This window comes from Mustela erminea, chromosome 15 (genome assembly GCF_009829155.1).
Source record: "Mustela erminea isolate mMusErm1 chromosome 15, mMusErm1.Pri, whole genome shotgun sequence".
Lineage (NCBI taxonomy): Eukaryota > Metazoa > Chordata > Mammalia > Carnivora > Mustelidae > Mustela > Mustela erminea.
Window position 1 is genome coordinate 55,271,144 of NC_045628.1, and position 14,424 is coordinate 55,285,567.

At 38.0% G+C, this 14,424-nt stretch overlaps 1 pseudogene; it reads left to right on the forward strand.

Annotated features, from left to right (window-relative positions):
• The first annotated feature begins 12,054 nt into the window (after positions 1–12,054).
• Positions 12,055–12,284, forward strand: LOC116573988 (annotated as a pseudogene).
• The last annotated feature ends 2,140 nt before the right edge of the window (positions 12,285–14,424 follow it).

The following is a 14,424-nucleotide window of genomic DNA, read 5'->3' on the forward strand; positions in this document are numbered from 1 at the left end:
ACATGACAAGAACATAAATAATACCCACGGATTCAAAAGCTGGAGGATAAGATGTCAATTACATATGAATTACATTATTTTATATCCCAAAGTGGATTTGATATCATTTTCACTTGGTTGTTCTAAAGTTATGCTTACAATATATCCATCTTACTTTTTATGTGAACTCTTGGAGAATGCCACCAGTCTACAGAAGTTCAGCACTTTCAAGAAAGCCCTTCTCAGTTTTCTATATGTTTGTGTGTGTATGGGTGGATCTGAGTGTTCATGCTAAATGGCAAGTGAGAAATATGTACGTGTTGTATAGGATACATAGCCTCTTTGCCCTAAATATAAATCCACAAAAAAACACATTGGATACAGTTAAATTACAGCTTTCTTTCTATAAATTTTTGTAAATTGTGGGAATCATGGTTTATGTGCTTACTATGTATAAATATGGGAACTGTGATCTAGAGCACCTATGTTTCCATTGTAGGCAGTGTTTTTAAGCTTGTGATTTCAGAGATGGGGCAGTTGCTGCAAATAATACATTATTCTGTGCTAGATCTTTGTTTAGTGAAGGAAATAGAATCTATCAGTACTATAGATTAACACATTTAGTTTGGACGCATGATGATCCATGTCTCCATGTGGAGACAAATTTTTCCTACTGTCCTGTAGGAACAATTTCCTGTATTTCCTGTGTCCCTGTACCAAGTGCCTGTGGGAAACTATGTCCTTTCTATATCTGGAGCAGGCTTTTTGTTTTATTTAATTCTTGGAAGGCTGGGGTGTCCAGTTATGTATTTTATTAAACAACTAAAATTTCCAGCAGACTCTTCAGCTCAAAATGTCACATTTCTTTACAACAGCAACAACAACAAAAAGAGTACTCTCATTTCATGAGAGACATTTGTAGAAAATAGATTTGTTCGTGGTAACAATTGAGTTTTGAGTTTTTAACGTCCTCCATTTTCTTAATTCTTAGTTTTGTGTTGCACATTGCTTCAGTTTATATCTTACACATACTTTCCTATTCCTTTACTTTCCTTAGTATGTTTTAGAGTTATATTTTCTTTCCTTTTTTTTTTTTAGAGTTATATGTTCTTATCCCCCATCATCCTGGTTTTCTTTTCTTCTTTTTTTTAAAGATTTAATTTATTTATTTGACAGATAGAGATCACAAGTAGGTAGAGAGGCAGGCAGAGAGAGGGGGAAGCAGGTTCCCTGCTGAGCAGAGAGCCCGATGTGGGGCTTGATCCCAGGACCCCGAGATCATGACCTGAGCCGAAGACAGAGGCTTTAACCCACTGAGCCACCCAGGGACCTCCATCCTGGTTTTCATAATCGATGTTTCATATTCATAAGGTAACTTAATTCTTTGAATTTTATACTTCAAATATATACTCAGACTCAGATATAAAGTTCCTTATTGGACATATCCTATGCATTCCTCAAAACATACTCCAGCTTACCATTTTCCCTCCAAAATTTGTTCCCCTCTCCTGTTCTGTGTCAGAGAATGAAATAATTTTCCATGAAGTAGCCCATCCAAAAATCTTAGAGTGTTTCTCTAAAATAAGGTAAAGGAAAGGGGAATATTACTTTTACTTTACCTCTTCTTTTTCTATGCTTCTTCCTTTGTAAATCTATCATCTGTTCCTCTGTCTCTATCACAACTGCCAAATAGATCATTGTGTCTCACATGCATCATTTGAGCAGGCTTTTAACTAGGCCTTCATTTAATCCCACTTTTACTGCTTTTACTGATTGTTCTAAAATCCAAATCTGGTCATATTACATCCCTCTGAATTATTTTATGGCTCTTCCACTGTCTCCAAGATAAAGACTTTTGACTTTTTTAAGTGCTATTATGATCTCACCCCTGCTTACCTTTTCAGCTTCCACCACTCCCCAGTATATATCATATTCCAGCCATTCTACTTTTGTTGTTGTTCTTGTTTTTCCATTTCCTAGAATATACGTAAAGCTAGGTCAGACCACAAAGGTTGGTTTGCATTCAAAGATTGACTAGAAGTCAAATTAAGTTTAAGGTTACTTTCACTTAGGCTTTCTACTAAGTTAGAAAACAAGTAGCACCAAGGACATATGATATAAACATCTAAGTTCACTCCAGTGTCCCCCTAGTTTCTTAGGGAGATATGAACAAAATTCAGTTGTCAATGAAGTATATATTCAGTGAGTAGCGTGCCAGGTCATATATAGAAGAAGCTCAGTAGTTTTTGTTCCATTAGGCAGAGTAAGGGGCCATGTTAATGTTCAAGGGTCTACTTTCTACCATATAACAAAATTTTGCTATATCTAAACATGAATTTTTTCTTTTCTTTTCTTTCTTTCTTTTTTTTTTTTTGCCATGTCATTGGGCTCACAGCAGGTCTTACCATTATCTTTCATAGTGGTGATTTCTCTTGCCTCCTGGCTTTGTACATACTGCTGGCTCTGTGTGCATAGTTCTCAAACTCATTTTTCCTGAATAACTCACACCATTCTTTAAGGCTCAGACAAGTGGTTATCTCTTCTAGAACATTTTCCTCACTAGCATCCTGTGCATCATGTTTTATAGTCCTCAGTGTACTGATTTTTTTTTTCTAAAGATTTTATTTATTTATTTGACAGAGAGAAATCACAAGTAGATGGAGAGGCAGGCAGAGAGAGAGAGGGAAGCAGGCTCCCTGCTGAGCAGAGAGCCCGATGCGGGACTCGATCCCAGGACCCTGAGATCATGACCTGAGCCGAAGGCAGCGGCTTAACCCACTGAGCCACCCAGGTGCCCCCAGTGTACTGATTTTTAAATGTTGGTCTGTTTACTTGTCTACTAGTAAATGTAAGCTCCATCAGAGTAAGGACCATGTCTTACTCATTTTCACATTTTTAATATCTAGCAAAGATTAACATTATAATCACTTATATCTATAGAAGGGAAAAAGGGAGGGAGAAGGGAAGGAATCTTTTAATGGTTCAACACAAAGTCCAAAGATAAAAATAATAAACCATTCTGGGGAGGGGGAGTGTATTGTCATTTTTATCAAGTAGTTTTCTATCTTCAATATTTAGTTGTATTTAAGTAATTGTGATATATTAATGTCATTTTAAAGAAAGAATATCTGTTTTAAAGTGTTCAGCCATGTTTCTTTAAAAATATTAGAATTTCTGGTTTCCAATTTGTGTAACAATATAAACTTTAAGTTATGGCTTTAAGATGCACGTCTTTGGGATGCCTGGGTGGCTCAGTCAGTTAAGCATCTGACTTCGGCTCAGGTCATCATCCCAGGGTCCCGGGATTGAGTCCCACATTGGGCTCCCTGCTGAGCAGGGAGCCTGCTTCTCCCTCTTACCTACTGCTCCCCCTGCTTGTGCTCTTTCTCTCTCTCTCTAACAAATAAATAAATAAAATTGTAAATAAAATACGTGTCTTCTATGGGAATGCTGTATATTAGGGCCAATATGTATTTTGCAAACTGTTGATTTTTTTCACTCCTGTAATAATATACTTTCATATTTATTTTATATTACATAAGAGCCATGGTCCATGATGCCGCGGAACTTACTTATTTACATCCTGTTAATGAAATGAATACAACCATTTAAAATTTAAACACATCACTATGACAGGGACCCAGAGAGTAAAGATCAAACAGGTAGTTCTTGATGAAAATTACATTAAATCTTGATGAAAATTAAATAGCTTTTCAATAGCGCTCTTGATATTTGAAAGTTAAATAGTAAAGTTGTTTTGTTTTCTTTGTTTTAGTAGACTCTATCTTTAGAGCAATAGTTCTCAACCTTGACTACATGAATAGAATTAACCTGGTAAACTTTTAAAAAATACCCAAAACCAGGGGCACCTTGTTGGCTTGTTGGTTAAGCATCTGACTCTTGTGTGGGAGGCCATGGTAAGGCTTGAGATGAGGACCAAACCAGGCCCTGACTTGTGCCTTTTTTAAAGGCTGAATAGCCGAACAAAAGGCTTAGATCGATAAAGTCGAGTAGCACTGAGAAAGGGTCTGTGCTACGTGTTGTGCGCTCGCCTACGTGACTTCCCACATGTTTGCTAGTCAGATAGAGATGATTTGGCCGGGGTCAGAAATTCTTGGCTGGTCCTTGCTGTCCTTGCACGGGCTGTAGACTACACCACTGTAAGACTGTGCTGTGCTTACATAAACTGTGTCTTAAGTGGCCTTGAAGTCAGTACAGATGGCGCTAGAATGTCTGCTGTGGGTACTTGGGAAATAGATAATGGGAAAGCTTGAAGGATTTTCTGTGTATGTTGCAAACTCTTTAGTAATCAGCTAAAAATAGATACTTTTCTTATGATTGTTTCTGTTAGCTATATAATGCCTCCCAGCCTGGAATAAAATTAGCACTATTGGACATCCTCCTTGGTGCTCCTCCTGCCCCCATCTCTTTGTCTCTTAATTTCTTTTCACCATCCTCTTACCCTTTCGACCCTGGTCGGTTTGTCGGCACTTGCGACACTCTTGATTTCAGTTCAGATCATGATCTTAGGGTCATGGTATCAAGCCCCATGTTGGACTCCAAGGTCTGCATGGTGGAGTCTGCTTGTGATTCTCTCTCTGCCCCACTCCCTTCTCCCCACTTGCATGCTATCTCTCTCTCAAATAAATAAATAAAATCTTTAAATAAATAACACTCAAAACCAATTCAATTAGAATGACAGGTGGTGTTAGAACCAGGCATCAGTGCATTTCAAAGCGAATTTTGAGAACCTGTGACCAGGTACTTGTATATCCTCATTTAGTTGAATTTATTTAAATAATGATGTATTAATGTAGTATAAAGAACGTTTGCAATAGAGATCTGTCTCTTTCAGCCATGTTTTTATTTTTTGTTTTTGTTTTTGTTTTTGTTTTTACCCACAATTAGACTCTCCTGTTTCCAACTTGTAGTAAAGACCCAACAAAGAAACACATTTGTTACTGGGCTTCCTATCTAGAAGTGTTCATAAGTGAATGGATAAATCTCTTGATAAGAATACTGTCTAAACAACCAAGAAATAAAGCCCCAGACTAGTTTTCCTTGGACTTCTAATGTCATTACAATAGCATGAATTTTGGGGCACCTGGGTGGCTCAGTTGGTTAAGCATCTGCTGCTCAGGTCATGATCTTGGGGTTCTGGGATCTAGCATCCCCAGTTGGGCTCCTAGCTCAGTAAGAAGATTCTTACAGAGTTATCCAATGAAAAGGATATTATTGTGCCACTCCAAGCTGAACCACTAGAAAAATCCCTCCATAAACATGACCTCAATACATAAGGGATCCAACTTCCATCCATTGTCTCTGTATATCCTTATTCTTTTTTTTTTTTTTTAAAGATTTTATTTATGTATTTGACAGGCAGAGATCACAAGTGGGCAGAGAGAGAGAGAGGTGGAAGCAAGCTCCCTGCTGAGCGGAGAGCCCGATGCTGCGGAGCTCGATCCCAGGACCCTGGGATCATGACCTGAACCGAAAGCAGAGGCTTTAAACCACTGAGCCACGCAGGTGCCCCTGTATATCCCTATTCTAATAAGGTGTTTCTTTTTTTTTTTTTTTAAGATTTCATTTATTTATTTGACAGAGAGAGAGATCACAAGTAGGCAGAGAGGCAGGCAGAAGGGGGTGGGGAGCAGGGTCCCTGCTGAGTAGAGAGCCCAATGCAGGGCCCGATCTCAGGACCCTGAGACCATGACCCGAACTGAAGGCAGAGGCTTAACCCGCTGAGCCACCCAGGCACCCCTCTATTCTAGTAAGTCTTTACTCACTTTCAGATGAAGGGAAACTCGAAGATTTTTATGCCAAAAATGTAATTGAGTCTAGACTTTGTATCAAATCTCTTAGCACCTGGAGAACCAAGATTTGAATCTCTAATCTCTGCCTTGAGAACCCTCTTTCTGGCTTATTGTAAGTTAAGTGTCTCTGACTTGTTTTATTGGAAATTCATGGACATAAGTTTCACTAGCATTTAATGAGACTTTAGTGTCTAACATGGAGGTAAGCACACTCATAATATTTTTCTCTCATTGCTGAAAGCTTCTGATAATGTTTATCAGAATACTTGGAAAATGTATATTAAAATCTAGTCCGGCATTCTAAAAGAGTGGTGATTCCGTTTGGATCACCTACGATATCTGACCTTCACTGAGCATAAACAAAGCTTTAACACAAGCATCATGGTCATAACCTCTTAGAGTCTTCCTTTGTCTTTCCCTTTATAAATGTTTTGTGCGTCATGCACATTCATCCACTGGGTGGCAATATATACTCAAGAATGTATTCTGTTACTAGTCCTCTATTCTACCCCCCCCACCCCCCGCAACTGAATTTAAGATGTCAAACTTTTTTAATCTGGAAAATAGCCATTGTATCAAATCATTAGAAACAGTTTTGTCTATATTCAAGCTCCTACCCAGTAGTGACTGCAGAGATTTTAATGTTAGTACTTCCTGCCATTTACTCTCAACCACATTCTCTCTCCTCCCAATATGTTCACACACACATTGACGAAATAGAAGATCCTTCATGGTCTTCTCATCCCTCACCATTTTAGAGTTATTTATAACTCACTCCTTAAACACACACATGCATTTTCTAAATTCCCCTAACCTATATTTCAGCTCTAATATTCGTAATATCCTATCTCTTATTTCTGTGGCTCTTGCATGACAATGGTCTTTTCCCTTTTTCCATATATACTTACTCAAAAAACCAAATAATATAATGTTAAGGGATTTTTATATATCATCATCTTTGGCTACCTAATTTTTTTTCTAGATGAGCATACTGAAGTCCCAATATAAAGTCAATACTATTAGTGCTGGACACGACACTAGAGATCACCTACTTAGAGACTCTATAGACACCAGTGTTGAGACCCAGAGATCTGATGACTTTCTAAGGTCACCCCATAAAAATATGGAGCTGTATGTTTACTCTCTTGATCCTTAGGTCAGAGCTCCTTTTCACCACAGAGCTTTGTCTCACTTAATCATTGATTTATACATCCAACTCAGTCATCACACCACTTTAAAGAGTTGAAGCTAAAACTGAGTAAACTGCCACCAGGTGGCATAAGCCCTCAGACTGACAAGGACATTTATAGGTAGTTTGTAGGTAACCATTCAATTTCCCTTCTTAGACATTTTTTTTTTTTTTTTCTGATTCAGATGATGAGAATTGGTTTGAATGTGTGATCAGACTTATTTTCTGTTAAGGTGCTGACAATATGCTAACCTCCCAGGTACAAGTCTTTGAGTTATTTTTCTGTTTCATATCATGATTTACTCACTGACTCACTACTTATTCAAACTCCTTTCTCTCCTCACCTTTAGCCCCTTTATAAAAGCCTGCAATTTAGCAATGTCAGGAAAATACCATCTTGGGCTAGTCTCAGCCTACTTCAAGTTCACTGCTACTTCTGAGCCTTTATTCCTTTTCTTGTAAACTCATCATTGACATACCAATATTCAACAAACTTTTGAGTGGCTATTATGAAGCTGCTGATATATGAGATGCCAAACTTTGTACTCTATTTGCATACCAGAATCTGCTATGACCCTTTTTACCCTTCTGAGAGTAAAGAAGATCCAGTTAGTAAAATAGGTATATGAACAAATAGACTGAAGGCAATTACCAGGTCTAATGATGACCAAAGTATCAGCCTTATAGGGGTGGTCAAGAAAGAAATTGGCCCTTGAATTAGGTCTGAAGGTAACTCAAATAGTTTAAATGCATACAGAGTCAAAGATGGCTTTATAGAATGAGAGGAAATGGCATGGTATTTCAAAGCCTGACATTTTAGCATGATTAGAAGCTATAATGTATATATAGGTAAATGGCCAAAGTTGATATTAAAAAGAAAAGGAGGGACCTGATTATGAGGGTCCTTGAATGACTTGCAAGGAAGTTAGGACTTTATCCTTTAAGCATTAAAAGTCATTACAATATTTAAGAAGGGGGATGACACAAATAGATTTGCATTTTAGAAAGATCATCCCCAGCTATATGTGGCATGGATTGGAAAAAGGTGAGAACAAATATAAAGCAAACAGTTAGGAAATGACCATTGAACCTGGGTGGGGAAGCTTAGGCCTGAACCAAGGTAAAAGCTGTGCTGAAGAAGAGGCAGGGATGAATCTGAAAGCATCACAAGAATTTGATAATATGATATTGTGATTTATAATAAGAAATATGTATTTGATCTTAGTCCCCTTTCCTGGCAGAGCTCTCCTAACACCCATGAAATTTTGTAAGTGATGAGAACCAGAAAGGTATCTTTTGTTATGTTGATGAGGTTACTTTTGAAAAACTGTGTAACCAAAGGATGGGCATGGGTGCTGATGGCCAGGAGAAGGGAATGATTAGAGGGTTGGGACTTTCAGTCCCACCCCCTGACCTCAGGGGAGGGGAGAGAGGCTAGGGGCTAGAGGTTGAATAAATCACCAGTGGTCAATGACCAATGATTTAATCAATTGTGCTATTAATAAAGCCTCCATAAAAACCCCAAAGGATGGAGTTCTGAGAGCTTGCAGTTTGGTGAACACAGGGAGATTTGGAAAGAGTGGCACACTCAAAGAATGGAAACTCCCTGCCCTTTCCCCATACCTTGTCCTATGCATCTCTTCCATCTGGCTGTTCCTGAGTCACATCCTTTTATTATAAATCAGTAATCTACTAAGTAGAGGGAGTCTTGGGACCCACCAGTCTAGAGCTGATTGCAACAACCTGGACATGGGACTAGCATATAAAGTGGAGGGAGTGAGGGTGAGAATGGGAGTCGGGGGTGAAGACATTCTTGTTAGACTGAGCCCTTGGCCTGTGGAATTGGATGCTCTCTCCAGGTACTGTCAGAACTGAGTTGAGTTGTAGGACACCGAGCTGGCATCTGAGAATTGCTTGGTGGTGTGTGGGAAAATTTCTCCCCATACAAGTTGAAATTAGTTCCAGAACCTTTAGGTGAGGAATAGAATTTGAGAGCAAGGAGAAAATGCTAGATGACCACCAGGTTCCTGGCTTAGGTCACTGGGTGAATGGTGATGTCATTAAATAAGATAGAGGATACAGGAGGTCAGGCAGGTTTTAGGTGGTGGTGAATGTCTTGAGTTTACATTAGGACATATTATCTGATTATAAGCACTAATCAACCTCATACATTATTAACATATAGGCTGGGATGAAAGATCTAGGTAAGAAAAAAACTCCCTTATAAAAACATTCATCAATCAATTAGTACATCAAAAATATTTTAGTAAAAAAAAAATTTTACTTTTATGTCTTTTATGTCTTCTAAGGAGTTAAGTGCAATTGGTATGTGGACCACACCTCCCAAGTTTTCTGCAATAGTTTCACTTTCCTACAGTACTATTTTCAACAAAGGCAATTCATTAAATATATAATTAATATGATTTAATTTTTGTGTCTTATAAGACTTTTCTCATAAATAAGTTCATAAGTTATTAAAAGGTTTAAGGCATGAATCCTGAAAATAAGATATCTGTAGTCTAATCCAGAAGAACTCAACATCTCTTAAACATTTAGTGGTAAACTTTGGTGTTATGAAGGTTCATGGAGCATCCAGAAAATGGTTATCATTTTTGGAAGGAGGAATTAGAGAGGGCTATAGTTAAGGTGAAACTGGAATTGCAGCAATGCTCTGAAGAATGACCAGTATCTGAAAACTTGGGCAGTGGGTGAGGAGAGCAGCATTTGGAAAGACACCAAGTTGGATATGACCTCAGTCTGTTCAAGGGAGATTGAGGACCATGGCCTATCTTAGTCTGTGTTTGACTCTGCCACAGAGAGCAGCTGATAGGGTGTATGACTCCTATTCCTGCTTTCCCATGTCTATATCCTCTTCATGATCCATTTTATTATTTTTCTGAGTTATAGTGAAGATTTCTAGTTGCATGGTTTCCGTGATCTCATTTTCCATTCCCTTCCTGGCTTTTTTTCAATTTACATTTCTGCTTTTCTGGCCTTCATCCTAAAATTTTTGCTAAATTTTATATCCCTAAGCACCTTAATTTCTATTTTGGTAATATTCCCATTCCCCTGTGAGGTCCACATGCAGCCTTTTGAGACAATGTAATTGAAATTCCCATTAGAATTAACTGTGTAATAAGAGGTATTCCTCTAGCATATTTTCAAGAGCTGTGGACAAATAAACATGTGGCACTGAAAAATCCATCATGTGAGAAAGATATGTATTAATGCACAGTAGACATTTGATAAATATTGCCAAATGAATAGATTTTAGGTAATAACGTGCTAATAAAAAAAAGAATAGATCTTTCCTAGTGTACACTTTGCATAGCACTTTTTACTATCAGAACAAGAAATACAGTAAGAGGTTTAACGAATAAACAGCAAGGCCATGGTTCTTCTGGATGTGATTTCCTCTGTCTTCTCTTTCAGTCAAACCAAGTTGACTTCTATGCTCTGAACGGAGATGAGAATCAAGGGACTGGTGTGTCAGCCCCCTTTTGTCCTTTGGGCCCTAGCCCAGGGATCTGTATGAAGCATATCAAAACAACAGTCCAAGTGGCTGATGTCCAGTTCAGCTATTTGTTTACAAAAAAGGAGTTCTGAATGCTTTGAAAACAGTTTGTTCTTTAAACTTTGTGAGCATTCCTTTTACAATTTGTTTATACTGTTTAGTGAACAACCTACTGATATCTCTGTTAGAGCAAAATTAAAATTCAGTTAGGCTCACTTTGATGGTTGATAATAAATTCTAGATTAGCAAAGTCCAAATTAATGAGATTTAATTATCTAAATAGGTATATGTATATATGTATATATGTATATGTGATATATGTGATAGCAATTTGGAACTGGAAGGAAACGTAAAGAAGAATTCTATTTAAAGCTTACATTTTACAGATGAAGAGATTTGTGACTGGTAAATTGTTCTTTCTTCTTGTACTCAAGAGACTAGTTCTATATTTAAACCCAATCCAGAAATAGTCTCTTTACAGATATAATTTGCTACGATTCCATGGCTCTCTGAGGAACAGGTTACGTGTTATGTAATGCTCTTATTTTTATTAGCTGTGTCTTATCTCCTGTAGATATATAGGCACTTTGAAGGTAGAAATTTTGTTTTATTGATCTTTGCATTGTTCCACAACACTTGCCCCAGCACATCCCACATTTGATACTGTATTGAACGCGAAGCTATCTGCAGGCAGCTGTGATCCTGCACTGAAATTAAGGAAACAGGCATTAAGGTGGTAGGTCTCCTGTGGGCTTAGCACATTTTCTTTTGCTTCAGAACATCGGATAGTTTCCCTGGATAACCTTGTTTACTATTTAGAGGCCTGCAGTCTATGCTCTTCACCTGATCATCATAAAGCTGTCCTTATATTCAGGCCCTCCCATCCCATTGCCTCCCCACCCTAAAACTAGTATCTGCATTGGACTGGACTGGATTTGCCATTCCCTGGTTTGAACACAAATTAGAACTACTACCACTGTATAGGGCCTCCTTCTTGTGCCCTTCAGCTCATCCTCCTAGTTAAAGCTATTGCTTGTCTATCACTGTTGCATAAAATAAATCGGTGTTGAACGTTCTGAAAGAAAGAATTTTGTCATTAATTATTCACTTGATAAATATTTATTGAGTACCTAATATATATCATACTACATGCTATTTGGGTGCTAGAGATATAACAAGGAACAAGATCAAATCCCTGCCCTCCATGGAGTTTACGTTCTAGTCTAGAAGGAACACGATAAGAAAATAAATAAGTAGATATATAATATAAAGTCGCTGCTAAAAAGTAAGTGGGGAAAGAGAATAGAAAATGACATCATTAATCAAAATCACTAACATGAAGGAAATGCAAATCAAAACCACGATAAACCTTCACCTCATGCTTGTCAGAATGGCTATTATCAAGAAGACAAGTGTTGGCCAGGATGTGGAAAAAGAGAGCCTTGTGCACCATTGGTGGGAATACAAATTGGTACAGCCCCTGTGAAGAATAGTACATAGGGTCCTCAAAAAATTAAAAATAGAGCCACCAAAACTGACTGGCTAAAGCTGCAAGTGAGATGCCAGTGACCATGGGGCCTAAGAACAGTCTCAGCCAAGCTACTTCTACCACATGAAGATGGGATTTGTGATGGGCTGAGCAGTGGGCATCATGGCTGGGATGCTCTTCTACACCTTTCCCTGTCTCAGGATCTGAATGCAGGATTGGGAGCTGATGTGTGTCACTGGGAAAACCATGAAGAGTGGTGACACCTTTGACACATTCACAGCCATCGAGATGGGTATCTGATGCTAATCAGGGCAGTGATTGCCTACTACATCTACCCCTTCCTGTCAGTCCCAGCTCATGTACTATAATAAAAAAAAAGTCTTTGAGTAGTTGAAAAAAAAAAATAGAGCCACCATATGTTCCAGCAATTCTACTTCTGGGTGTTTATTTGAAGAAAACAAAGATATTAATTTGAAAAGAGAAATATACCTCTATGTTCATTGCAGCATTATTTATGATAGCCAAGATATGAAAACAACCTAAGTGTCTATCAATATATGACACAATCCACACACAGTGGAATATGACTCAGCCATAAAAAGAAGGAAATTCTGCTATTTGCATCAGTATGGATGGACCTCAAGGGCATTATGCTACGTGAAATAAGTCAGATAGAAAAAGACAAATACCATATGATCTCATTTATATGTGGAATCTAAAAAAGCAACTCCCCTCCCCTCAAAAAACAAGCTCATAGATATGGAGAACAGATCAGTGATTGCCAGAGGTAGGTGGTGGCAAATGAATGAAGATAGTCAAAAGGTACAAACTTCTTTTTATGAAATAAATAAATCCTGAGGATTTAAAGTACATTATGGTGACTATAGTTAGTAACACTATATTACACATTTGAAAGTTGCTAAGAGAATAGATTTTAAAAGTGATTCAAAAAAAGAAAAAATAACAGGAGGGTGTACTATTTTAGAAAGAATGGTCAGGGAAGGCCTGGACTAGAGACATTTTGAAATCATCTGCATATAGGTGGTACTGAAAGCCATACATCCACTGGATGGGTAAGTGAGATCATGTAGAGAATAAATGTACTTAGTGAAGAAATGTCTGAGGTCTCAGCTGGGGCATTCCAACATTAGAGGTCAGGAACTGAGGAGGATTCAGGAAAGAAGATCAAGAAAGACTAGCCACTGAGGTAGAAGGACAGGCTAGCAGGAGAATGTAGGGTTCTGGAAGTCTAACAGAGTATTTCGGTAAGGAGGACGGTTAGCTTAGACCATGAATCAGTTTCTGAATTTGGCAATTAGAAGTTAATTGGCAATGAAGGAAAAACAGTTTTATTGAAATGAAAGGGACTCTGATAGGAGTCCACTCAAGAGAGAATGAGAGAAGAAGATATGGAAAGTGAATGTGCACAGAGCCTTTCTATAAAAGGAAGCAGAAAATGGGCAGTAATTAGAGAAAGTTGTGACCAAGAGACGCTTTGATTTTTCTAAAATGGGAGAAATAAAACAGCATTTTTTGAGCAGAGAACAAAGATGCAGCAGAGAGAAAATTGGTGATGCAAGAGAGGGGGAGTTATCATATAGGCAAGAGGCAGTGAGATTCAGTGTGGATGCAGAACACATTTCCAGTAAAAACAACTTTCAGCCAAAGACTTAGGGCATTGCAAAAGAAAGCAAACTGGCAATGGTAAATTAATCATTTTGGCAATTGTGCACTTCATTTCTGCTCTGTTTTGCTTTCTCATTATTAAATTAAGTGAATAAGTAGAGTTATACTGATAGTAAGAATGTTGATATACAGAATTTTTAAAAAAATTTTTTAAATTAACATATAATATATTATTTGCCCCAGGGGTACAGGTTCGTGAGTCATCAGGCTTACACATTTCCCAGCACTCACCATAGCACATACCCTCCCCAGTGTCTATAACCCAGCCACCTTATCCCTCCCTCCATCCCCCCAGCAGCCCTCAGTTTGTTTTGTGAGATTAAGAGTCTCTTATGGTTTGTCTCCCTCCCTGGTACCATCTTGTTTTATTTTTCCCCCTCACTACCCCGCATGACCCCCAACCCTGCCTCTCAAATTCCTCATATCAGAGACCATATGATAATTCTCTCTGATTGACTTATTTCACTTAGCATGATACCCTCTAGTTCTATCCACATCATTGCAAATGGCAAGATTTCGTTTCTTTTGATGGCTACATAATATTCCATTGGGTTTATACATATATCTATATCTATATCTTTATCTCTATCTCTATCTCTATCTGTATCTATATATCACATCTTCTTTATCCATTCATCTGATGATGGACATCTGGGTTCCTTCCATAGTTTGGCTATTGTGGACATTGCTGCTATAAACATTCAGGTGCACATGCCATTTCTGATCACTATATTTGTATCTTTGGGGTAAATAC